The sequence below is a fragment of the Sus scrofa genome, chromosome 5 (assembly GCF_000003025.6).
Source record: "Sus scrofa isolate TJ Tabasco breed Duroc chromosome 5, Sscrofa11.1, whole genome shotgun sequence".
Classification (NCBI taxonomy): domain Eukaryota; kingdom Metazoa; phylum Chordata; class Mammalia; order Artiodactyla; family Suidae; genus Sus; species Sus scrofa.
In genome coordinates, this window is record NC_010447.5 from 49,478,759 (window position 1) to 49,505,208 (window position 26,450).

At 36.4% G+C, this 26,450-nt stretch overlaps 1 protein-coding gene across 27 annotated transcripts in view; it reads left to right on the forward strand.

Moving 5' to 3' along the window:
* Window positions 1-26,450, forward strand: part of SOX5 (SRY-box 5) — a 1,006,514-nt gene that overhangs the window by 318,809 nt on the left and 661,255 nt on the right. For all 27 annotated transcript variants that reach the window (XM_021092938.1, XM_021092936.1, XM_021092946.1 and 24 more), the window contains one exon: window positions 25,793-25,853. The gene's annotated coding sequence lies outside the window, so the exon portion shown is untranslated. The remainder of the gene's footprint in view (window positions 1-25,792; window positions 25,854-26,450) is intronic.

Below are 26,450 nucleotides of genomic sequence, written 5' to 3' on the forward strand. Positions count from 1 at the left end.
TGATCCTTTCCCCACGTGGTGCCCTGTTTCAAGCTTCCCAACTCACGGCATTCCAGATCTGCGTTATTTTTTTGAGTCGTAGATAATGACCTATTTTGGGGGGCAAAGGTTGACCTTTCACTGAACTCCCAAATGTGTTTATTACTTTCACCTGTTTTAATGCCCTCATGGTACTCTACCTGAATAATTACAAAAATACAGGTTAGAGTCTTACGGTTAGAGGCTGAAAACTTCCAAACAAGAAGTAGTATCTGGTAAATGTCTTTTACTGCCGATCAAGTGCCTTGCAGACTTATTCAACTCTGCCTCTTGCTAATATTTCTCCCCTGGTTTCCACTACTGCTTTTCAAATCCTTCTAATTGGAAGATAAGGAAACTATAACCAAATAGCTCTCTGTACATAAATCAGGCAAAGATTTGCAGAGGTGGTGGCAGCTGCAGTGAATCAGGATTGAGTTCTTGATGCCCATGGCCTGATTTTTCCCCGCTAGCCTAGAGCAGTCTGAAGTTTTAAATTTCTTCCTATGGAATTTCTATTTTTTTTCCCCTTTTTTCTTTCTTTTTTTGGCTGCACCACAGCATATGGAGTTCCCAGGCCAGGAGTCTGCTCTGAGCCATGGTTGTGACTTAAGTTGCCTCTGTGGCACTGCTGGATCCTTAACCCACCGTGCCCAGCCGGGGATCGAACCTACGTCCCAGGGCTCTCAAGACACAACCCTATTGTGCCATAATGAGAACTCCCTACGGAATTTCTAACTTTCATCTTTACAGTTTCTCAAATTTATATTTGATATATCCTTTTATCATTAAGTTAATTAATTATATGTGTAGTCTGATTAATGCATTGGGTTACAACACCAAGCAATGCTTCTTAGTGCTCAGTATACAGATTAACAGAGTATGAGAAGAACAACATAATCCTATTTTCTGAGTACAGTTAACTTCTTTATTACTTCCCGAATGGGTTATGTTAAGTCATCTGTGAGTTACAGTTTCATAATGTTTGCTAATTAGAGAAAATCTTGTATATAAGTAGCCTCATTTAAAAAAATCAATTGTTTTACTCTTGGCTACCTTCAATAGCTAAATTTGACTAACTCTGGACACTTAAGATGTAGATGAAAATATATGTGTCATTAGCATTTGAAAATAGCCTAAATCTCAAGTTAAAATTAAATACGTGAAAATTAAACGCATATAATAGAAGGACCTCTTTTAAAAAGAATAACATTCTGGCCTTGCTCTTCCAGGTCTTGTTTATGAGATTCATTTGGCTACAGTATTTCCATTACTCAGGGTAAAAGGCACATTTTAGCTCAGCTTTTTCCAAGATATTATCAATCCTGTATTGTTAGAGTACAAATTAATACAATGTTTCCATTGCTGTTTTAAGTGTTTTTCATTTGTTTATTGGTTCTTAGTTTTGAATAAACCATAGCCATACATCACATATTTGAAGTCTGGTGATTCCTAGTAATTAGAATAGATAGGAACCAAAAATAAGCTTAGAAAATTGAAAATTATTAAATTAATCTATGCCTCTGAGCTTCTAAACTTTACTCATACAATAGTTCTAAAGCTTCTTTCATAGAATATCTGGTTGTAATAAGCTTAAAAAAAAAAAAAAAAAGGTTTTCCAAGCCCACGGCGAAATAGTATGGCAAATCAGAAAGATGAAGGGCCATTCGGAAGGCATTGTAGAGTGAGACAGTTCAGGGGAGGAGACAAAAAAAAGCTTTAAAAAAACCAAAACATAAAAATTAGGTGCAAGTATCTGCAGTCATAATAGATTGATCCCTGTTAGCGTAGCGCAGGCTTTCTTATCCTCAGCACTACTGACATTTTGGGGCTGGGTAATTCTTTGTGGGGGAAGGATGCGTATCTGAAAGAGGAGTTGTTCTGTGCACTTTAGGATGTTTAGCAGCAATCTTGGCTTCTTTCCACTAGATGCCAGTAGCAAATTCCCCACTCCCCTTACAATTGTGAAAACAAAATTGTCTCCAGATTTTGCCAAAGGTCCCTTGGGGGGTCAAAATCGACCCCTGTTGAGAGCCATTGATGTAGCATTTAACAGCTGTATAAACCTGGATAATCCTTCAAAGTATGATTGTCACATTTGTTATTATAACTCTAAGCCATCAAAAAATGTATCTTTAGTTCTCTGTTGTTGAGATGACAGGTAAATATGTGATATATTTTAGAAGACACTATATTCTAGTGATTGGAATTTGTAAGAAATCGGTATTGTTTATGTGCTAAATGTTAATGGTTTTAGAAATTCAGGTATAAGGAATCCTTTATATTCCTGTGACACTGGAAATAATAAATGATCTACTTTGTGAAATATTTGCCTGGCTGATTATGCAGTCAAATGTTATAGGTTCTCTGACATGACTCCTTAAACTGATACTAAAATTATCTTTAGTTTCCTGAGCACGCATTATAGGACAGTAGGCGGAAACAGCCCTAGCACAATAGGAAGTATGAGTTGGCCTCGGATTCCATGTTTAGATTTGGATAGCCAAAATTGGGTATGAGTAAAGAGGCCATGAAACAAAGAAAGTTTCCTTAAAGATTATTCTTGATAGTTTGGAAAGCACATTGTACCTTTCCTTTATTCTTTTGAGTATATTTTTCCTACATGAAAATCATGACACAAGCTCCAGTCTTTGATTTGTTCATAATTGAACATATTGGAAGAACCTGCTTTATCTTCTCCAACTTGTTCTTTCGAGGGATCTATTTTAAAAATCTATCTGGCTATTTAATGCCAAATATGCATATAGGCCTTCCTTGTGCGGGCTACACCACATCCAAATGGGATCAAATAGTATAGTTGACAGTTTCATCTCTTGCACTCATATTTTGAGTCTCAAATTCTGAGAATGCTCAGACCTTACCACCTTGGTAGTTCCTTCAAGAAAATGAAAGTTGTGGGAGACTGGCTGCCTGTCCACAGCTACATCAGATTAAAGTTTACTTATAAAACTTTGGATTTTGCATTGCAAACTTAAATTTATTTATTTATTGCTTTTTTTTTTTTTTTTTTATGGCCACATGTGCAGCATATGGAAGCTCCCAGGCTAGGGGTCAATTAGGAGCTTTAGCTGCCAGCTGACACCACAGCCACAGCAATGCAGGATCTGAGTTGCATCTGTGACCTATACAACAGCTCACTGCAACACTGGATCCTTAACCCACTGAGCAAGGCCAGGGATCGAACCTGCATCCTCATGGATACTAGTTGGATTCATTTCCACTGTGCCACAACAGGAACTCCCAAATTTATTATTTTCACTTTACCACATTTTCATTCTTGATTCCCTAGTTCTGTAATTTTTCCCTAGTCCTTGATATATTTTAGTTTGTGATTTTAATCTATATTTTTATGGTATGCTTTTGGTATGTTAATTGTTCTTTACACTTTTTCTTCTTAATGCCAGTTTTTCTGTTCTATTATTTTTATTTTTGATTATGATTTCTTGGTGTATTTCTATTCTATTATTTTTACTTTTGATTATGATTTATTGCTGTATCTTATGTATTTTCATTGTAATTCACATATTCATTAGTGTGGTCTATAAAATTTTTTTACCCTTATCCCATTTTCTTTGCACTTATTTTAAACATTATCCAGTCACTGGTTTGTTTTGTTTGGCCATTATCTTTTTTTTTTTTTCCTGTTGGCTTTCACATTTTTGTCTTTTGTAATAAGGCTAGACATAAGAGCAATAGCTATAAAAATCTGTGTTCTGAAAAATGTTTCTGAATATTTTATTCCTCCAGCCTTCTTTAAAATCTCAAGTTCAAAAACTCAACTGATTACAGAAGCCAAATGGAACTGATGAGGACTGGGGAAAACCCAAGAGTATGTGTCTCTATCATGTGGGCAGTCTCTATTTGGTACCAGTAGATTGCTGCTGTGTGGCAAGGTGGGCATAGCTTTGCCAGATCTTCCACGTTTTTGAGAGGTGTCAGAAATATGGATTCTCTCAATTTCTAAATGCTGGAAAATACTTTTAAAGATGTTAATACAGCATATGTGAAACAGAACCCTAGGCAGTGGTATCTAGCTACTTCTTGAAGGGGCCATTAAAGTCAGGTTATATTGTAAGCCAGTAGAATGATTAATTAAATCAAGAGGTTCAGTCTTATCATCATTTTAGAGTCAGAAATGAGCAATATTAGCCTGTCTTTCTGTTCCGTGTTACTTCTTTAGCAATTTTTTTTTTTTTTTTTTTTTTTTTTTTGGCTGTACCATGCAGTGGCTTCATGTGGGATCTCAGTTCCCAGACTGGGTTTGCACCTGGGCTGCATCAGTGAAAGCACTGAGCCCTATCCACTAGACCACCAGGAAACTCCCTAGCAATTATAATCTTAATGGTCAGCATTCGTCTCTCTTTTAGAAATAGATTTATTTTTATAAATTTTTGTTACTTGAATTTTGGAGATAATTTTTAGTAAATTTCTCATTCACTCAAACAGTATCAGCCATCATGTGTTGGTCCTGTCTTATTATAAATGTAAAGGAAATTTCTAGAATTCTCCCCAAATTATGATAAGGCCAAGAAGATTAGCAAAAGATATTAGGAATTTTAAAGACTATTGCATAAATAGAATGTTGCATAAACAGAAAGGTGAGAAGTGTTGAATGAAGTGGAAATTTGGTAAGACATTGCTATCTTTGGAAAAAAACAATATAATCTTGCTTACAGAATATTGTAGTACACTGAGAGAGGAAAAAAAGTCATAAAAAAAATGAATGAAGGCAGGATGAAGTTAACTGGGATAAATTACAGAAAGTCATTATTCCTAGATTGATTTCCACCCTTGTTCAGAAAGTTTGAAGAGAACTATGAAATCCAAAAGGAACTGGTAATCCTATTATGGATTTCTAGGTTCTAAATACTTGTATGTTGGAACCAGCACTGTTCTAGCAACAGTAGAGGTCAGTCAAAGTGAAAGTAAATTGATGTATTTTTTAAAATATGTGATGTGTGTTGTGTCATTGGACACTTAACTCTTTGGAGTAATCAGAATTATTATCCCTTTGGAAACTGAGGGGAGAATCAATAATGTTTTCTAAAACAGATAGTTAGATTTTAGATGTCAGAAATATAACTCTAGGCCCTTTCAGTCCTAGTCTCTCATGCCATTGTGCTGTTTTGCCATGTTATCATTGTAGATAACATAGTCCTAGCAGTCATAAAACATATTGGGGACGCCTTACTCTTTGTGGGTTTATATATGGGGACACTAAAAAAGATGATTTTCAGTAATTGACAATGCATCTTTCACTTCAAGATAATTTAAAAAAAATATTGGTTAGCAGTAAATCTCAACCTATACTCCTTTTTGCTTATATGGTATTTTCAGTTGGGTGAACTATATGCTTAAGAATTTTTTTCCTAGAGTTGAGTTTGTGATTGAGCTTATTCAGTCTAAGCCCTTCATATTAAGTAAATGAGAAGTAAGGGAAGCAGTCACAAAACATAATCCTGGGGGATTTTCTTGTTTCATCCATGGGCAGAGTTTCCACTAATTGTTCTAAGCATGTGGCTTGAAAACAGAGAAGTAAGCCTTGTCACTGAGCTTTAAAAAGAAAATAATTCTAGTGTCCATTTTCAACTGAAATTTGAAGAGAGGGAGCAGAGCCATCAGCCCTTCTAAATAATGACTCCCTTCATCCTACTGGTTCATCTAAAAGCCAGAGCTTCTTCATGAAGCAGAGAGAGCCAAAGTATCCTCTCTGTGTGCCTTATTGATGCTATCATCTGTTCTCTTAGTCCTGTGGAAGCCTTGCCCAATAGATAGATGGAAAAGCTCCTGATTTGAATTCTGCAAAAATACTTAATGAAAAATGAGCGCAAGGTCCTTCGGTAGTTCTTGGCAGTTCTCTCAGTTTCCAGTCCCGTTTTTGCTAGTTATATCTTATCAAGAAAGAGGAAAGAACAACAGGTCAATACCATGACTGTGTGCTTTTGCTGTTGATATAATATTTATGTATATTTTATGGGTATTACCAGGAAACCTCTGAAAATGGCAGAATTTGAGCTCTGTGTTAGGGCCTGGTTCTTGTCTTTTCCTGAGATTCAGAAGTGATCCAAGCGGATTTATGACTCTTGGAACAGTCTTGCTTGGCTTTCTTTCATCTTTTAGATTGAACCCTGATCCTAGGAGTGAAAGTTCAAGGCCATCCATTTGTCCTTTTCACTCATTGCCTCCTGTCCTCTTTCTCCTTCCTCAGCTTCCCCCTAGCACTTTTTCCTGGAAGTAAACAGTGGATGTTACATATATTAACACTGGGCTCGGGTACAATGGTACAATGGATTTGGGTGTGCTCTCTCTGTGCAATTCCCTGGCAGTCATAAATTAATTAAAAGTAGACGGGAACCACAGAAAAAGAAAGTTCTCCCTTCTTTTCCCCCTGCCCCCCTTCCTTTCTTTTTCTACGGGTAAATAGCTAGTTCCTTTGTTCCTGGCTGCACTATTTCATTTCTGCCATCATTGTCCTCATTGTTCTCTGAAACAGGAGGGGTCTGGGCCAGGAGCAGCAAGGTCTCAGCTAATGACGGGAAGTCTTTAAAGTTTGCGCTGCATTTCATCTTCTCTGTGGGAGTTTTAGGACGTATCCAGTGTTTGATCCCCACCGCGCAACTTTGCTTCTAGTTAATTAACAGATCCCCCATTACACACTCTCATCTAGAAGCACATGGGAGGCCTATTGGGAGGTAATTCAAGGCCAATCTGAGTGATGGCAGGAATTAGAGAAATCAGTTGTTTTAGGGCTAATGTTCAGGAAATAAAGATGTCCCATTTTAGAGATCTCATTTGAAATTTTTTATTATTTCTCTTTTCTATTAAAGAAAACAAGATAAGGGAATTTTTGCCCACATAACCTTACTATGGCTATTCAGGGCCGTTTGCACTTAGAACTCTTTATAACTGCCTGGAAGAAAAATAAAAAAGGAATAAAAGAAAGACAGACAATATTATGAGATGTAGCGATGCTAACAAGAATTTTAGTCTGCCTTTTATTGCTAGCCATCTCTTTCCTGCCCAGCCTATTAGCCAGGTCACAACTGTCCACAGCAACTTTTTTCAGGGCACAGGAGGCAGAATAGCTGGTAAGATCAGCTCAGTAGCAGCTCACTTTACAGCCAAAGCTAAATCAAGGCCAAATCGTACTTTGTTCTTGTGTTGTTGCTTTTGTTCCAGGAGTGTCAAAGTGATTTGCAAATAATAAATAATAGCTATGGTTATTAGAATCCCTTCCCCTTTTATCCTGTTTCCAGATGAACATATAAAATAAAGCAAACTTGCCCTTAACAAGTTGGCACCTGAAGGGCAGAAACAGAGCCCTCTTTTCCAGTGACGCTGCCATCCCAGATCACAGGTAGTCCAGATTTGGGTGGCGCTTGAAAGAGGAACACCTTGTTCAGTTTTTTATCCTTCTACAGTTCCCCCAGCCCTATGAGCAATGACCCCCTTTATCTAATGAATTAGGAGCTGCTCCTGCCTTGCAATTCTCAGTTCGACACTTGGCAATGAGAATCAAACCGGGGCTATTTAGTGCAGCAGTAAATGGCCCACCACATTAGCCCCCTGGCATGCTAAGCTATTAGGTTGTTTTACTGTTGTTAAAGTTACATTTGTTAGGTGGAGTTGCTGCCCTTCCACACAAACTCAAGCAGTGCCTAAGACGGGCAGAGGCAGCACGTGTAGGAAACGTGTGCCATCCAGGACCCCAGTGGTCAGGCCCTGTGGCTGGGCTGCAGAAGAGGAGCCTTCTTCCCTCCAAAAAAGCAGGAGCAAGGATTGTTATGACTCAAAGAAAGAAAGAAAAGGAGACCCCTGGACAGTCCCGGTTTTCACATTTTGCTGTGACTGAACTAATTACATGGGCTCGATTAACCATTAGTTTAGAGCAGTTCTTAAGTGAAGCACTAATTGTCATGGTGCCATAGAGAAGGAAGGCCAGGGGTGAGAGGCACGGATTAAGCTGGCGAGGCTCTGCACAGACCAGCAGCCAGTGCTGCACACACCCTGGAGCTGGGCAGAGTCCCGAGGAACCCTGAGATTACTGTGGAAATGAAGGAGAAATATTCAGGGTGCTTCAGTCAGTGCGTGTGCGTGTGCGTGTGCGTGTGCGTGTGTGTGTGTGTGTCTGAGAGAGAGAGAGAGAGAGGGAGAGAAAGAATATTTCTGCAAAGAAAGGAAAATGCCAGTACTATATAGCTCCACGCAGCCAGCTTGCAGGGTTGAGTTGGCATTTGGTAACTTGGTAGCGGCTGCCAGTGTGTGTGTGGTGGGAGAAGAGGGAATAGACAACAAGAAAAACACATAGAGCTTAAAAAAAGATGTAAAATGATTCACTTCATGCCATATGGACAAAAATGTTGTCACAAAAATAAGGCCAAAAAATAGTGCCAGGTTAGACTTTTAGTTCAAAAACATATGTATAATCATCCCCATGAACATGAATTTTAATTAGTATTTTGATAGAGAGAAACCAGATATTTTTTTAACCTGCTCTGTTCTTGTTTTCTGTTCCTCTCCCAGTTTTAGCCTCCATTAAACATTCATATACTGTATGTTTTGTGTCTGTATGAGGAAAATGCCTTATCCCTGGATTGGTGGGAATGCAAACATCTTGGTTTTCTGTGGCATACAAAATATCTTCCCAGTGGCGCTCGCAAGCAGAAACTTACCACTGGGAAATCGAGAGCGCTCTCGGAGTCCCGGCTACATCAGGGAGGAAGGAAGCCATATGCCTTTTCCCTTTGTCAGTGGAGGCATCTGCACCCATTTGGTTCCCCAGATCTATTCTTCACACCCATCCACATATCTCTCTGGGATGCCTTTTAAAAATGATAGAAGTTGAGTACATATATGTATCACGATGTGACAGGGCAGTTTCAGAGAAAAATAGTTAAGATTGTGGCTTCAGAAACTTTGAAAAAACGGGACATGAAACTGAATGATAAATAAACTTAATAAATGCTCACATTTTACCCATTAGTTACACTCCACCTGTTTCTCAAAGGGATTTGAGATGACAGTGCTCTTCAGAGGGTACTGTGCTGAATCATCTTCCCTTAGCAAAGTTCTTTCTCACCTTAAATGAGGTGCTTCCATTAATGCCCTGCATGTGATAATGAGATGATGATGCAATAATATGCTTATATTAGTGCTGCTTAGAGAGCCATCCAGACCCTAGGTTTTTTCTCCCTTAAGGAATACAGGGGAGTCAGATATTTGAATTAAAAATGATGCAAGTGAATTAAAAAAACCCTGGTATTAAAAATCAATCAAATCTTGCTGCAAAAAGCATTAACCTATTTCATTATCATTATTAGAATTCTGGGTTTTTCCTCTGAGCATTAGGACTTCATTCTGCTCCAAGAGCAAAGGTAAAATCAGTGACCGTCTTAGGAAAGGTAAATTTGACCATCCTCTTGGGTTTTTCTCAGGGATTTCTCAGACTTATTTTTTTGGCAAACACTGATACAACCTTTGTGTGTGTGTGTGTGTGTCTCTCTCTCTCTCTCTCTTCTTTTCCTTCTCCTTTGAGGAAACTCTGGTCCCTTCAGCAAGAGCATGATGCCTTACTAGCACTTGAGTGCATCTTCTTGTTGCTGGCAATCTTTTCTGGGCTTATTGTCTAACCTGTACTCTGCCTCAGTCCTTAGTCATCATTCCTTTAACAGTTACAACAACAGCAGGGAATGTATTATTCGAAACACTGTGAGCTCAAGCCACAAACCGAGATTCATGTCCATCCGTTATATCAGGGCTGCAACAGAGATGATCTTGGCATTATTTATAGGCTGCCTTATTTTTGGAAATTGATATACACACCTGCCAGCCTTTCAGAAAACAAACTCAAGCTTATATTTCCTGAAACTATTTCTAAACTTTCGTGTTAGACTTCTGTCAGATCCAGTAGATTCATTCATTCATTCAATCGATCACTATTTTCAAGCCCCTAAGATGCATTCTAAATTTAAGGAAAGGTAAGGGCTGCTCCTTGCTACAAAGATATTTGTATGTAAGAAAACATTCTCTGGCTCTTATGTTTTTAGGATGTGTAGTGGGTTTAGTTTAGTTTTGGGTATCTAAAAAGTCTGGTGAAATGAAGAAAAATTTAGAAAAGTTCTAAAGAGCATTTTCTTTCCCTTGATATCAACCAAAACTATTTCACAATAGCTTTATTCATAGAGATCTATATTCAAGACTAGGAGTAATTTTGAGCTCTGGTAAAAGCATCAAAAGCATCACATTCAGGCTTCCCAATCCTACTCCTCTCCCACATGAGAAATGTGAAGTCAGCTGACACCAGCTCAAGTAGACTAAGGCAGCCTTCTTACCTACCAGTGGCTTCCTGAGAATTATCTAAGGATTATTAAAAAAAATACTGCAGGTTAATTAATTGTAATATTACTTAAAGTTGCAAAATATTGGAAATAACCTAAATCCCCATTCATAAAAGACATGTTGAATAAAGTATGTCCATACAAGTATCATGCAGTTATAAAAAATTAATGAGGAAGATCTCTATGTACTAATATAGAGACATTTCCAGAATACATTTAGATGAAAATTTTTAGAAATTTCAAAGAGTAGAGACAATATGCTATCTTCTGCATTGGAGAGAAGGGCAAATAAGAATAAATACATATATTAGCTTATTTTTACAAAAAGAAATACAGGAAAGATAAGCCAGAATTAATGAAAATACTTCATATAATGTATGGATGGGAATGAATAGAAGGGACAGATGGGAATCAGTCTAAGAGTTACTTTTATATATAGTCTGACAATGCAGGTATCATATGTGTTCAAGAAATGAAATTGAATAAACAAAGATGGGAAAATATCTATGATGTTAGTTACTATCATTGATGGAAAGCCGAATGGTAATCACTGTTGATGGTACTTTGGACCACTACTCTACCAAAGAACAAAGAGGGCATGAAGGAGGAAGCATTTAAAAAATTGATACCTACTGAATTATATACATTCCTGGTACTTTCCTATTAAATCTAATCCCCACTGTTTATTTTCTTTTAATTTCTGTGACTAACAGGAATTGCTTTCTCTTCTCTCATCCTACTCCTTTTGTTAAGACAGGAGAATCCATGAAACGATTTGGGGGGGGATGGGATTAAAATTATGCTGAAGTACAGAAATACCTCAGAGAAATTCCAGACCACCACAATGAAGCAAACACTGCAATGAATTATTTTGGTTTCCCAGTACATGTAAAAGTTACATTTACACTACGCTGTAGACTGTTTTAAGTGTGCGCTGACATTATGTCTAGAAAAACAATATAATAACTTTTAAAAAAATTATTTTTTTCTCAATAGTTATTTCCCCAATACAATTTTTTTACTAGTGTACAGCCTGGTGACCCAGTTGCACATACATGTACACATTCTGTTTTCGCACATTATCATGCTCCATCATAAGTATATATAACTTAATTTAAAAATATTTTATTGCTAAAAAATGAAGTTTTCTCAACTTTGACAATAATTATAAAAGTTGGTGTGATTTCATATTATGTATTTTGGGGTGAGGAGCAATGCAGAATCTGCATATTCTCTCCCAGTTTCTATTTCATTATAATTATTAAAAACATAACACATTACAGGAAATATTACTTGTTTCCTGAGCCATATTGTTTTTTTCTCTTTAATTTTTATTTACAAACAATGCCAAAAATGTACTGTCTTTTAATAATACATAAATGATTTCCTGAGTATGCGGCATGCTTTAGGAGTTAACCCTTTAGAAGGCAAGAAAGCAGAAATCCCTACTTAGTGATTTTTTAAACTTATTTTGAGAATATGAAATATGCCTATGGAAAGGAAGAGGAAAAAAGATCTGGTAATTTGTAATTTATTCAACTAATGGGTTTTCCAGCAGTTTCAAGTTTTAAAGAAAGTCTTAAACTTTTTCCTGGCTTCTGCCCTGATAACTCTGATTCAGCATGTTCACATGACTTTTTGTTGTTGTTGTTGTTAAGGAAACACATGAAGATGTGTATCATTTTAAAAAATTGGTTTGTGTTGGGCCTACGTTAGGCAATGGATTTTTTTTTAAATTTGCCTCACTTCTATTTTGGCCATGGGTGGGATATCAACTTTTGATGTTGCATCTCACCCGAGGAAAGCAGAGGAAGAAGAGACATGTGTATGTAATCCGGAGGTTCACTTTCTCTGGGTAGAATTTGTATTCAATTTAATAAAATTTCATGGGCACCTACTGTGTGTCTTGGGTAATTCCTTGATGATTTGAGTCATTCCTTGTACTTAATGATTTTCTAATTAAAAAGGCAAAATTTCATAGAATTTCACCCAGTGCAAGCAGTCTGAGGATTAAACATGCTTAGTAAACACAAAGGTAGAAGATGACTAGAGTGATATATGGAGTGAGCATCCTGTATGTTTCTCGTGAGAAGGAAAGGGATTTGTTAAGCCTAACTTGCCTCTGTGAGGGTAAGGTTTTAGTTAGCTAAGTCAATAAGCCCTTTATGTAAGAAACTTATACCATTGTGCTTATCAGTGTTTTTCATCGTGCAGGGACACAGTGAAAAAAATAATGGAGTGAAAAAGTCAGTTCCCCGTATCAAAAGCTATGAAATACAAGTGCTCCCAGCCAGAGAAGGCAGGTCTGGATTTTTTTTTAAAAAACATGGATCTATAGAATAAATATGCAACTCTCCTGATAATGTTGGCTGATGAAATGAAATTCACCAACTGTAATTCTGGCACAGAGAGACACACATAGTGCCTGCACACACACACACACACACACACACACACACCCTCAGTGTATCTTTAATCATTTGCTATCTTATTTACATTTCATTTACGAGAGCAAATTCTATCATTTGAACTTTTAAAAAAATATATTTCAATATTACTTAGGGAAAAATAGGAAATAATGTGATTGGCTTTCAAAATGCTTATTACCATTCAAATACTCTCAAGCTAAATTATATTTAAAAGAAAAAAAAAGAAACCCTGTTTCAGCTTCCCAAACATTTTAAATGGAGACTTAGCTCTAAGTAATCAAAATTGCTTTAGTTGTGCAGAGCAGCATTAAAAGCCTTGTCCACTAATTGAGTGAAGCGGCGCTATGAGGCCGCCTTGTCCCCTCATTAGATGATCTTGCAGGCACTGTTTGTCATCCTGAGTCGCTGGGCTCAATCTAACTGTACTGCCGGCTCACATTAATGGTAATTCATTATGACACACTATGTCCTTCCAGTGAAAAAACAATGTGAAGCCCATAGGGCATCTGTCTGCCACTAGTACTTCTTTATCATGTTCCTTTCTGACTTTAGTTCAAGGGACCGCCAGTGTATGAACCTTCTAACTTCTTTAGGTAACTGGTGACTAGAGCTGCAACTTGACTGCAAAATTACATCCAGTTCTCTGCCACTACTGTTATTGAGGGAAGGAGGATATCTAACAATAGGCTAAGTCAGTCTGGAAAATGATGCTGTGTTCTAAAGGAAGCAAAGTGCATTCATTTGTTCCTGTGTGGGCTTCTTTTGGAATGCAGATACCCCCTTGCAATAAACAGAGAATAGGGAGTTGCTGTTGTGGCACAGCAGAAATGAATCTGACTGGTATCCATGAAGCTGCGAGTTCCATCCCTGTCCTCACTCAGTGGGTCGGTGATTTGGCATTGCCACATAGGTCACAGACCATGGCTTGGATCCTGTGTTGCTATGGCTGTGGTGGAGGCCAGCAGCTGCAGCTCCAATTTGACCCCTAGCCTGGGAACTTCCATATACCATGGGTGCGGCCCTGAAAAGCGAAGAAAAAAAGCATAGGGAATAGTAATAGAAAACATTGAGATAGAATGTTTATAAATGGGATATAAATCCAAAGAGAATGAGAGTGTTCTGCCTATATGAGTTTGGTTATTCAACACATTTGGGAAAAAATTGCAGGTTGATGCCATAAGCATTGCTGTTCAAAATGCTGTTTTTTCTACTCTTGAGGAGCAGGCAAAATGCTACTACAGGGGAAAAGGTTCTAGCCATGGTACAATTGGACATTTCCATCCAGCAGCTCTAAAATACATTTGTATCTATCAGTCACTGGGTTGATAATTTGTTCTGTCCATGGAAGAATGACTCAACATCAAGGGTGGCGAAAACAATGTCTGGTCACGGCTTTTCTCTGGAATCCTTAAATTGCCCATCATGTAGAAAAGGTTGCATTTATTGACTGGCTGACTCCACAGTGTTGGGACTGGTGGTGCAGAGTCAGTATGAGGTACAGGACAGTTGTGACACTCACTGTTCTTCCAAGGCTGAGCCTCATCTCACTGTGGGACATCAACTCCAAGCCATGTGGGCCTGGTGGGATTTTAATAACTTTAAAAGCCTGCCTACTCACACACCACTTATTGTTTGAAATCCCACAATTAAATCCATTCCTTTGGGTTATGATTTTTAAAACCCACTTTTGTTGACATAATCTAATTGCTTAGACTAGTTAATAGACTACTATTAGTTATTAGTGATCATTTATTCATGTATTTATCTAATGTTTATTTCTGTTTATTCCCTCATAAAATGCACTCTAACAAAATCCTGTCAGTTTAGAACTAGTACTCATTACCTCATGTCACAAAACTCTTGCATAAAATATTGACATACCTGCTTTTCCGCAGTGGTTCCTAACCTCTCTTGACTGCATGCTTGCTTTCTTCACCAAATCTGCTCTATCCACATTCAGTCTTCTCAGTTTCAGTGAAGAGCAGCTCCACTCTCCTCTTGGCTAGTTTCAAACACCTGGGTGTCTTCTTTGACTTCTAGCTTAGCTTTCACTCGCGCCCATATCCAATCCATTTGCAAATCCTGTCTCTATAAAGTATATATTCTGAATTCACCACTGCACTGCCACTCTGGCTCAAGATGACATAAAGTATTGCCTGGAATATTAAAATAGACTCTACCTTTATACCTGCCATTGTCTATTGTTAACATAGCTCTGGAAATAAATGGGGGTATTTTGGGTTGTCAGAATGTCTGGGGATTACTACTGGCATTTGGTGGGCTGAGTTTACAGATGCTAAATGACCTGCCCTGTGCTTGATGGTCAGAACAAAGAGGAGTTGGCCACCCAGAATGCTAGTAAGCAGCTCTCTTGGGCAATACTGAATCCATTAAAAACCTAAGTCACAGAATATCCCACTTCTGCTCAAACCCCTCGAATGGCTGTTAATTTTTCTAAGAACAAAAGCCAACATCTTTACAATGTCATACAGGCCTTACACAGTCTGTCCTTTCCCCTGCCTCACTGACTTGATCTTATTTCCTACTGCTCTCTCATCACTCACTGCATTGCCACCACTCTGAAAAGACAGTCATGCCAGAGTGCTATTCCTGCTGCCTAAACATTTCTTTCTCCAATGTGCCTGTCCCACCCCCTCACCTCTTTATTCAAATGTCCTCTTAGTTACTCTGCTTAAAATTGCAGATCCTCCTCTCAGATTCCGATCCACAAACTGTTTTGTCTCCAAAATACTTATCACCATCTAACAAATTATGTTATATTCTTGTCTATTTTCAGCCACCAGATTATGAGCTACATTAGAGATTTTAGTCAGCCTTGTTCTGTTACTATCACATTGCTCAGAATAATATCTAGCATATAGTAAGTGCTCAATAAGTGGTTTTTGAATGAGTGAATTTAAACTCATAACAACCTTGGGCAATATTGCATTAAAGAACTGGACATTTAAAAGCCGAGAAGCTAGTAGATTTGTTGAGACACATAACATAGTAAAAGAGGGGAATTTGTTCCTGTTCTTATAAGTACATTTATTTATTCATCTGCTAAGTATTTATTAAACTCCGATTTAAATCAGGCACTGTTCTAGGTACTAAAGGTAAAGCAATGAACAAAATAGGCAAGGTCATAAAACAAACTAGTTTTAGAGGTGCTAAGTGGTGTGCAAGAAATAAAAGGAAGAAGAGATAGTGAGAGTTGGTAGGAGGAGAGGCCTCCAATTCTTGTATTTTTCCCACTGTGACCTGACAAGTTCATTTTCATATTAGTAACAATGACTTTAGTTGATACATTTGTGAACACTTGAAAATGAAACAAAATGGGGAAATGACACTTAGACCAGTACCTTTTGAAGTGGTCTATGTGATCTATTGGAAAGAAAATAGATTTTTTTTTTTTTAAATTGAAGTATAGTTGATTTACAATATTGTGTTAGTTTCAGGTATGAAGAACAGTGATTCAGTACTTTTACAGATTATATTCCAAGTTATTACAAGATAATGCCTATAATTTTCTGTGTTATATTCTTGTTGCTTATCTATTTCATACATAATAGTTTGTTTCTGTTAATTCCATACCCCTATTTTGTCCCTCCCCACTTCCTTCCCCAATTTGGTAACCCAAAATTTGTCTTCTATGTCTGTGAGTTAGTTTGTGTTTGGCATCTATTTTTAAAATGTTTTTTGAGGAACCTCCAGACTGTTCTCCACAGTGCTTGCACCAATTTACATTCCTACCACCAGTATACAAGGGTTCCCTTTTCTCCACATCCTGTCCAAAATTTATTTTAGACTTTTTAAAAATGATTTTTATTTTTCTTTATTTTTTAAATGATTTTTGTTATTTGTAGACTTTTTGGTGGTAGCCATTTTAATAGGTTTGATGTGATATCTCATTGTTTTTTTTTAATTTTTTTTTTTAGAAATTTATTTTATTTATTTATTTATTTTTTGTCTTTTTGCTATTTCTTGGGCCGCTCCCGCAGCATGTGGAGGTTCCCAGGCTAGGGGTCTAATCGGAGCTGTAGCCACCGGCCTACGCCAGAGCCACAGCAACGCGGGATCTGAGCCGCGTCTGCAACCTACACCACAGCGAGCCGCGTCTGCAACCTACAGCACAGCTCACGGCAACGCCATATCGTTAACCCACTGAGCAAGGGCAGGGACGGAACCCGCAACCTCATGGTTCCTAGTCGGATTCGTTAACCACTGCGCCACGCGGGAACTCCTGATATCTCATTGTTGATGTCATGCAGTCTTGGGTTCAAATCCCAGTTCTGCCTCATGCTGACCACATGGCCATGGGCAACTATATTCAATTCCACATCCTCATTTGTTATGTGTTAATAATGAATACTTCATAGGGTGATTGTGAAGTAAAGGGCTGGTGGAGATAAGGTGTCTAATGCACAATAAGTCAGTATGTGGTTTTTAAGAAGACTTTTGGCTGCTACATAGGAAACGGACCTGGATGGGGTGCCCCACTGGGCATCTGAATGCTGAGAAGAAAGATGGGGTTATTGTGAGAGCACTAGGTGCCAACTCAGAATCTCTGCAAAACTGTTTTGAGGAGTTCCCATTGTGGCTAAGTGGTTAACGAATCCGACTAGGAACCATGAGGTTGCAGATTCGATCCCTGGCCTCACTCGGTGGGTTAAGGATCCGGTGTTGTCATGAGCTGTGGTATAGGTCGCAGACGCGGCTCGGATCCCGAGTTGCTGTGGCTCTGGTGTAGGCTGGCAGCTATAGCTCCGATTCAACCTCTAGCCTGGGAGCCTCCATATGCCTCGGGAGCAGCCCAAGAAAATAGCAAAAAACAAACAAACAAACAAACAAAAAAACTGTTTTGAATAGCAACATACAATTTGAATAAAAGTTTGCTATTCTATTTAATAACCTTTTTGTTATTATTAAAGTTATATAATTCATTGGAGAAGTATTTAGAAAATGTAGATTAGCAAAAGAGAAAAAAAATTCTAATTTTAAAATTGGCATTTTGGCATTTATCCTTTGAGTCATTTTTGTATCGTGTGTGTGTGTATGTAGCATTGGTCATATAAATTACTATATTCTGCAAATTAACCAAAATTAATCTTTTAGAATATTAATATTTGGGGACAAAAATTCACTTTTGGGAACTTTGGGTACTGGAATCACAGAAATGTGTATTTGAATCTGGCCTCTGCTAACTACTAAGCCTCGTTTCCTTAGCAGATAAGTAGGAAAGTGATCTGTAGTTTATTTAACCAATGTCCTGTTGTTAGCCATTTGGACTCCTTCCTTTTTTATATTATCAATCATTTTTAGGTATAAATATATTTGTGCATAAACTTTTGTTTTTTGGAATTATTTCCTCAGGATGTGTTTCCCAGAAATGAAATTTACATATGAGCATGGGTTAGATTGCTAATATAGATGATCCATATATTCTTTCAAAAAAAATTGAGCCACTTTTAAATTTGCTAGCCACATATGAAGGGCCCCACTTTACTAGTATGGGGTATATAATAAAAACTTGAGCTCTCTTGACATAACCCATAAGTGGATTCTTCCATATATATGCTAAGTTACTACTTGTGAAGTGCAGAGTTCTTCAATATCCCTTGATGAGTTGGGAAAGGCTTCACTGAGAAGGTATAATGATGGAGTTGAGTGTTGAGGGAAGAGTAGGTAGAAGTATGGCAGAAGGTGGTCAAGTTATCTCCTGTGTAAAGTTTGAGACTAGAGCGAAGAGAATACCTAAGGACGGCAGCACTCAAAGTAGTCAAGGTAAGAGAAGAACAACACCAGTGTGGAGAAGGGCAAGAGCTATGGAAACAGAGAGGAAGGGATAGATTTTATAGATATTTTTGAGAGGTGAGGTAGGAATGATTCAATGGCCAATTGGATACAGCACGCAAGGGAGAGGACTCTGTTATTATCATGAGAACTTATTGGTTAAAGAGGTCTAAATTTATAGAATTCATCCCTTTATTTATAATCTTCTGAGTTCAGTTAAATTAGAATATTTAAACTGCAGCCAACAAAGGCTATCCCTGTTCACTTAGTAGATATAAGTGGGCAATTATTATATTGTCTTTCAGCATGCCTTACTACTCCTTTCTTTTAGAAAGAGCACCACTCCCCATACATACATACATACATATATACATACATACATACATATATACTCTTTCTTTTGGGAGAACTGTTTCCTCATTGTCTTCCCACCACAAAGACACATGATACAGTCTTGACCAGTCAAAAAGCTTCATTCTGCTAGCCGTTTTGAAAGGTAGAAAGAAAAAGCCCCAGTTTTCCCAGTATGCATACAAAAATATTTTTCTCATGACACTTCACCTCTTAGTAAATGGTAGTGAAAATTTAATTAAAATACCTCTACTAGTTGGTGTGACATGAAAGATTATAATGAGTAATAAGACTATATCAAACATTCGTTGGGTACATACAGTGTTACTCAGTGGTACTTAATGGATCAGATACTTGGGCACTAACTTGTTTAATTCTATCAATCACCCAGTAAGTCCTGTGTGATTATAACTCCCATTTAACAGATGATGAAATGGAAGGATCAAGACTTAAGGTAACTTTCCAGTGGTCATGCATATGTGCTGGAACAGGGATGGCCAGAATTAACAAATTCTTGATAGAGGAAATGTGGCATTTTTATTCATTATCATAAGAAACAGTACCAACAAGTAAGCATCTCTTCTATATTTAATTTTTATAACATTATAATCTTCTATATTAAACTTGCAACAACTCAGAGTGTCCTTGAAACAAAATTGAGATTATTGTCTATTTTTTACTTGATATTATCTAATTAGCTTGATAATCAACTATATAAATGCTATTTCTATTTGGTGGTGATGCAGTATTATGTATATCTGGTATGAATCACCTATTTTATCACTGTAACTTTCTACTATATAATTTTTCACCTTATTTAATTGATTAATATATATTATAATGTCTACTGTACTATTAATTCCTAAAATGCAGAATCCATATCTGATTAATCTTAGCTTTCAGCGTTGGCAGAAAAAAAGAAATTTACATTTATTACTGGGTTTTGTAACATTTATTAACTCACTTAATTTTCACTTTACAATTGAGGAAACTAAGGTTCAGAAAAATCTTGCTGCCTATAAGTCAAGACCTGAACTCAAATTCAAGTCTAAATGATCTCAAATCACATGTTCATTTTATGTCTCCATTCTGCCTTATTAGATATACAATATCTTATGATAAGTACTCTGTAACTGTTGTATAAATAAATAGATGAATGGATAGATAGTTTCTATTCAGCGCATCCCTAGCTTGACTCCAAGCAATGTGTGTGTGCAATTTAGAGAAAGGCACAGACCTTATTTAAATTTCAGTAGCAGAAAATATACTTGAATAGTCAAATGTGTTAAATTACAAAGTTTAGACATTGTAGGTTGCATAACTGGAACTGATTGGGTTGCTTAATCATATAATTCTTACCATCATGAAATTGGATACATATAGTCCCATAGGATAATGTAGCTTCTGAATATTTCTTAAAATAAAAGTTTAAATAGATAGGTTTGGAAAATTTTATATGTCACTGAAATTTGATATTTTTGAAGTGTGTGTTTCCTCACATAGTTATCTAGTTTTGTTTGACAGCTAAAATATTCTTTTATAACAGTCATTCTCAGAGAATTTTAAAATCACTACGGTGTCTATATGACTTAACAGTTTTTAGCAAATTGATTTCTGTACTATCTCCATACTTTGAATTAAAAAAAAATTTTCCCTACACTATCAGCCTTGAAAAAGTGACAGTTATACTTGGATTATATTATAATACTTGATTTCTGTTGAAAGACTAACCTCTGAAAACTAAAAGTGGAACATCGTCCTATTATTTTAATATTAGTATTCAGTCTTGGTATGCTATTAATGTTATCTGTCAAGAAATAACCTATCAAAATATAAATTTTCTTTTGTATTATATTAACATGGTTAGATTTTTTTCAATAGAGATATGGGTACTTTTCCATTTTAAAAATGGGAATAATGTGTTAATGTGTCTTTGTTTTAATCTCTGTAATTTTTTAAAAACGGCTTTATTGAGTTATCATTTATATACTATATAATTCATTCATTCAAAGTACAATTCAGTGTTTGTTTTGTTTTTTAGTAAATTCAAGGAATTTATCAATATCACCACAATATAATTTTAGAACATTTTCACCTGACAAAAACTATATATTCATTAATAGTCATTCCTCATTATCCTATAAGACTCCTTGCCCTATAACTCTTAAGTAACCACTAAACTAGTCTATGTCTCTATGATTTACCTATTCTGGACATTTTTTATAAATGGAATTATACAATATATGATATTTTGTTACTAGCTTCTTTCATTTGGTGTATTTTCAAGTTTCCTCTATGTTGTAGCATGTACTCCATTCCTTTTTATGGCTCAGTAAGATGACTGTATTATATATATCCATGTATTAGAGTATGGATTTAGCACATTTTGTCTATCCATTTGTCAGTTGTTGTACACTTAGACTGTTGCCACATTTTGGCTGTTATAAGTAGTGCCTTTATGAAACATGGGGCAGTAGTTTTTGTATGGACATGTGTTTCATTTCTCCTGTGTATGTAAATAAGGGTGGAATTGCTGGGTCATATGATAACTCTATGAAGGAATTGCCAAAGTATTTTCCAAAGCACCTGCAGAATTTCACATCCCTACTAATGATGTACAAGGGTTCCAATTTCTTTGCATCCTGATTTTTTTTTTTTTTTGTCTTTTTGTCTTTTTGCCTTTTCTAGGGCTGCTCCCATGGCATATGGAGGTTCCCAGGCTAGGGGTCTAATCGGAGCTGTAGCCGCTGGCCTACACCACAGCCACAGCAACACGGGATCTGAGCCACATCTGCGACCTACACCACAGATCACGGCAACGCCAGATACTTAACCCACTGAGCGAGGCCAGGGATTGAACCCGCAACCTCATGGTTCCTAGTCGGATTCGTTAACCACTGAGCCATGACAAGAACCCCCATCCTGATTTTTTAATAGCCATCCTAGTGGATGTGAAGTGTATCATTGTGGTTTTGGCTTGCATTTACCTAATGGCTAATGTTGTCGAGTATATTTCAGGGGCTAGTTCGTCATTTTTATATCTTCTGTGGTAAAATGTCTATTCAGATTCTTTGCCTTTTTAAAATTATGTTGTTCGACTTTTTATTCTAGAGTCGTAAGAGTTCTTTATATATTCTGCATATAAGTCCTTTAATATATCTATGGTTTGCAAATATTTACTCCCATTCTGTAGATTGTCTTTTTCACTTGCTTTAAGAAAGTTTTTGTATTTTGATGTAATCCAATTTAATTTTTTTTCTTTTGTCACTTGCTTTATCTGTTGGTGTGTATTTGAGAAACCATTGCCAAATGAAAAGTTACAGCTATTTATGCTTTCTTATAAGACTTTTATACTTTTAGCTCTTATATTTAGTTGTATGATCCACTTTGAGTTAATTTTTCAATACAGTATTGAAGTAGGGGTCCATTTCCATTCTTTTGCATATGGATATTCAGTTGTCCCAGAACCACTTGTTGAGGACTCTTATGTTCCAGTACTAATTCACTGACATCACCTGGGTGTCCTGTGATTCACATCGGTCTTATGCTAACTATCTAGAGTTAGAGTCAGATCCTACAAAGTAAAGGGTGAGGTCCCTAACAGTAACACTACCCATACTCCAGAATGCAGCTGGGGTCCCCAGACCGTGGGGACTTCTGCCTGGCTGAATTTGCTACAGATTTGAGAGTTCCCAGGATAATGCTTCAAGTTCAGTGATGCACTAGAATTACTCACAGAACTCATGAAAGTACTTACTTACAATGACTGTTTCATTATAACGGATTCAAATGAACAGCCAGGTGGAGGAGTATATAGGACAAGCCTAGAAGGGTTTCGGTGCAAAAGTTTCTGTCTTTGTGGGGGCAGGGTGTACCACCCTCCCAGGATATTAATATGTTCACCAACCAGGAAGCCTTCTTAACCTTGTTGTTTAGAGTTTTTATTGATGCAGTTGTCTAGACATGATTGATTAAATCATTGGCCAGGTCATTTAACTCAATCTCTTAGCCCCTCTCTTCTCCCCAGAGCTTGGGGGTGGGGAAAAATGGGTATCAGAGTGGAGGGCAGGGATGTCTGAAAGTTTCAGCCTTCGAATCACCTGGTTACTTTTGTTGACAACCTCTCTCCCAGCTTGAACTCATCTAGAGAGAGGTTCTGCCTCAAGTTACCTCATAGCGTAACAAAGAAGTACCTATCATTCAGGGAATTCCAAGGGCTTTTGTAGCTCTGTGCCAAGAACCAAGGACAAAGACCAAATTTATTATTATTATTTTTTTGGTCCAGAGCATTGAATTGTCTTGGCAAGTGTGTCAAAAATCAATTGACCAGAGATGTCTGGGTTTTCTTGTCTATTCTCAATTCTATGCCCTTGATCTGTATTTGTATCCTTATGCCTGCACTACACTCTCTTAATTAGTGTAGCTTTGTCTTTATAGTTTTGAAGTTGTGTAGGACACATTACCCAACCTTTTTCTTTCTCAGGACTGTTTTAGCTATACTGGATCTCTTGCATTTCCATATGAATTTTAGGATCGGTTTGTCAGTTTTTACCAACCAGCCACTGAAATTTTGAAAGGGATTGTGTTGAATCTATAGATCAATTTGGGGAGTATTGTCATATTAAGTTTTCTGATCCATGAATATGGGATGTCTTTTCATCTATTTTAGATATTCTTTCATGTCTTTCAATGGTGTATTAGCTTTTAACGTACAAGTGTTTTATTTATTAAATTTATACTTACGTATTTTATTTTTTCGTACTGTTGTAAATAGAATTTTCTTAATTTTTAGAATGTTTGTCACTGGTATGTAGAAATCCAATTGATTTTATATATGATTGAGTATCCTGCAACCTTAGTGAACTTGTTCATTAGTTTTAATAGTTTTTTCAGCGAATTACTTAGGATTTTCTAAATAAATATAACATTGTCTCCAAACAGAAATAGTGTTACTTCTTCCTTTTTCAATCTGGGAGTGTTTTATTTCTTTTCTTTCCTAATAAACCTGGCTAAAACCTCCAGTATAATCTTGAATAGAAGTGATATGAGTGGATTCCCTTGTATTATTTCTGATCATAGTGAGTCTAAGTATACTTGTGAGTTTTTTTGTAGACATCCTTTATTAGGCTGAGGAAATTCCCTTTTGTTGCTAGTTTGTTGAATGTTTATATCAGGAAAGGGTGTTGGATGTTGTCAAATGCTTTTAAGCATCCATAGAGATGATTGTATGCTTTTGTCTTTTATTAGTATGGTATATTACATCATTTAATAGTTAGATGTTAAACCAACTTTGCATTCCTAGGATAAATCCTGCTTAGTCTTGATGTATAATTCCTCCCATAATTCCTTGATGTATAAATTCCTTTAATAGAACTTAGGTATCCCAGAAATCACCCCAAATTATTTTGGCCTTTAAAAGTGAAAAGTCTTATATAAACTAGTAATCAAAAGTTAGACAAGTAGCCTGGTCCCAGATCACCTCTAAATTGGCTGTAGCATAGAAGTGGTATTCTGTTACCCTCAAAGTATCATTTTTGAGGTCCCATTTTAAATATTGGCCACATAATCAGATTGGTGATATAGGTAACTCTACCATTTCATAAAAGTTATGTAATTTATGTTTTTACAGTTTTAATCATCATATTGCAAGATCACAAAAATCATTAATAAATGTTTAAACATTTGAAACTGTAGAACTTAATCATTTTGGGGCCAAAGCTTAAAAAGTTGAGAATAGATAATGAACCTCCCCCTTATAAAAATTATTCTACATCCGTAAATAAATAATAAAATCATGATAAAATTGTTGTATTCTTGAAAATGTTTTGAATTTTTGGACTCATGACAAGACTATGAAACCATTGTACAGATCATGAAAATAAACTTTCAAAGAGGTTAAATTTCTAAAGACAGTAAAACTCTTTTGCCATGGGCCAATGAGTAAACCCTGGCCTTTATTATACTAGAGTCTGGCTTAGATAAAGTGACTGAGTATAAATACAATCTTTCTGTTTTTACTTTGCTGTTTTTGTTGTTTTAACCTACAAATTATCCAGTGAGTTTGTAAGCCCTTTGTCTTTTTTTTTTTTTTTTTGGTCGCACCTGCGGCATTTGTAAATTCCCCAGCTGGGGATCAAATAGGAGCTGCAGCTGTGACTTATGCCACAATTGCAGAAATGCCAGATCCTTAACCCATTGTGCCACAGTGGTAATTCCTGTAAACCCTTTATTCTCGCACAACTTAGTATCCTAGTACCATATAGTACTGCTCTTTGATAAGTGCTAATTTATATTTAATAAATTTTAGTGCCCATCAGCATTTTAAACTACATAAAGTATTGTAGTTGTAAGTAGTTATACTTATGTTAAGTATATTTTAAGTTAGTCATCATGGACTATAAGAACAGTTAGAATTGTTTCTCTCAATAGAGCTGGGCCTGGGGTGACTCTAGGCTACATACACACAGTGCTTATGTCATCAAATTAATAATAAAAAGATTTTAAAAAGTGATTTAATTGATACAGCCTCAGCATAACGGTCTTATATTTTTTACATTTCAACTGTCAGTGTGACTTGATTGTCATTTATGAAAGTTTGTTTTTTGATTATTCATTTATTATTTATTCATCATCTATTGACTAGCATAGTCCTGTAAGTCTGACATTGTTAGGTAGGTATTATCTGGTCTAGAAACATTTATACAATGAAATTACTTAATTTTTCTTCCAGGGTTACATAGTAGAAACGTTGTTTAACTCTCTTTATAATGTTTAATTTTTTTAACCTGAGTATTTTGGAAGAGATCTGATTTCTCACTAAATACTTTTCTTTGTTTTTCTTAGCATTGCAAGAAATAGATAATATCAAGGACATCAGGAGTGGGAGAAATTGGAGACTCAAAAGGTCAGGACATTGCATTATGGCTTGCTGATCATTCTTTTGTCATTAATTCTGGAGTTCTTGATTTTTTTCAACTTGTTTATTTCTTGTCCGTGCTTACTTGGTGTGGTCTTCACTTTTGTAAATAATGGCTTGAGCCTTTATATAATAAGTCCAGCCTTTGGGCATTCTCTTTTTTAGGATTTGAAGATGAAAAAATAATTTCAAGAGCTTTTTAGGAATAGAAGAAAATTTCTTACCTAACAAGATACAATTTCTATCATTCTTTTTATTATATAAACTCTTCTGAAATGAAGACTTTTTGATGATATTTTCAGAATCAAAACTTTGAAACATAATAACATGTTATTAATTATATAATTATAATGGGCAAACACTTGGGTCATGAAAGTTAGGTTTCCTTTCTTCTCTCCTATATTCTCTGAGCACAGAGCACCTCTAAATATCTTGATACTCTTTAGAGTCAGTCTGTTTACTAACGCTAACCTTACCACTTAATGTTGACTACCATATATAAAATAAAGTTTTAAATGAAACAGATATTTTCTATGTAGACAGAAAATCCCAGTAGTCACAGGGTCTACTGTGAGCATTTTCCAA